The following is a 1,863-nucleotide window of genomic DNA, read 5'->3' as shown; positions in this document are numbered from 1 at the left end:
ATAAGATAAGATTAAAATTAAAATTTAAAACAAAAAGAATTTTTGAAAAAGAGATGAGATATTTTCAAAAATTAGAGAGGGAAAAGTAGTTAGGTGGTTTTGAAAAAGATAAGAAACAAACAAAAAGTCAAAGAGTTAGTTGAAAAATATATTAAAATCAAATTTGAAAAGATAAGAAGATAAGAAGTTAGATAAGATATTTTGAAATCAAATTTTGAAAAAGATAAAATTTTTGAAAAAGATAAGATAAAAGATAAAAAAGATATAATTTTTAAATTTAAAATTACTTACTTCACTAACAAGAAACTTTAAGATAAGATTCTAGAACTTAAAGATTGAACCTTTCTTAACAAGAAAGTAACAAACTTCAAATTTTTTTGAATCAATCACATTAATTGTTAGTGTAATTTTGAAAATATGATATAAAGATAAGAAAAAGATTTTGAAAATAATTTAAAAAAAGATTTTTGAAAATTTTTGAAAAACAAAGATAAAATTGAAAAGATATGATTTTTGAAAAAGATTAAAAAGATAAGATTTTTTAAAATTGAAAATTTGACTTGACTTGTGAGAAACAACTAATTTTAAAATTTTTGACCAAGTCAACCCAAAATTTCGAAAATTTGGAGGGAAATAAGGAAAAGATATTTTTTTGATTTTTGAAATTTTAAAGATGAGAGAGAAAAACATAAAAATGACCCAAAATATGAAAATTTTGGATCAAACACATAATGCATGCAAGAACACTATGAATGTCAAGATGAACACCAAGAACACTTTGAAGATCATGATGAACATCAAGAACATAATTTTTGAAAAATTTTTGATGCAAAGAAAACATGCAAGACACCAAACTTAGAAATTTTTATGCTTGGAAAATATGAATGCAAAAATGCACATGAAAAACAACAAAAGACAAAACAAGAAATCATCAAGATCAAACAAGAAGACTTACCAAGAACAACTTGAAGATCATGAAGAACACCATGAATGCATGAATTTTTCGAAGAAAATGCAAGAAAATTTTTTAAAGCACGCAATTGACACCAAACTTAAAAATTGACTCATTTTTAAAGCATGCAATTGACACCAAACTTAAAAATTAACACAAGACTCAAACAAGAAACACAAAATATTTTTTATTTTTATGATTTTCTAATTTTTTTTGGATTTTTATTAATTTTTTTCGAAAATATTTTTGGAAAAAACGAAAAAGAAAAGAAAATTTTGAAAAAGATTTTTGAAAAGAAAATTACCTAATCTGAGCAACAAGATGAACCGTCAGTTGTCCATACTCGAACAATCTCCGGCAACGGCGCCAAAAACTTGGTGGACGAAATTGTGATTCCTTTGTTATTGTATTTTGTAAAAATCATTGCTTTTTCAACTATGTGTGGACACAACTCCGTTCAACTTAACCAGCAAGTGTACTGGGTCATCCAAGTAATACCTTACGTGAGTAACGGTCGATCCCACAGAGATTGTTGGTATGAAGCAAGCTATGGTCACCTTGTAAATCTCAGTTAAGTGGATTCATAGGGTCAAATGTAATTGGATTAGTGATGAGCGGATAATTTGTACGCTTTTTGGCATTGTTTTCAGTATGTTTTTAGTATATTTTAGTTAGTTTTTAGTATATTTTTATTAGTTTTTAGTTAAAATTCACTCTTCTGGACTTTACTATGAGTTTGTGTGTTTTTCTGTGATTTCAGGTATTTTCTGGCTGAAATTGAGGGTCCTGAGCAAAAACTGATTCAGAGACTGAAAAGGACTGCAGATGCTGTTGGATTCTGACCTCCCTGCACTCGAAGTGGATTTTCTGGAGCTACAGAAGCCCAATTGGCGCGCTCTCAACGGCGTTGG

Source organism: Arachis duranensis, chromosome 6 (genome assembly GCF_000817695.3).
Source record: "Arachis duranensis cultivar V14167 chromosome 6, aradu.V14167.gnm2.J7QH, whole genome shotgun sequence".
NCBI classification, from domain to species: domain Eukaryota; kingdom Viridiplantae; phylum Streptophyta; class Magnoliopsida; order Fabales; family Fabaceae; genus Arachis; species Arachis duranensis.
The sequence above is the reverse complement of the archived record's forward strand: the minus strand, read 5'-3'. Positions refer to the sequence as shown.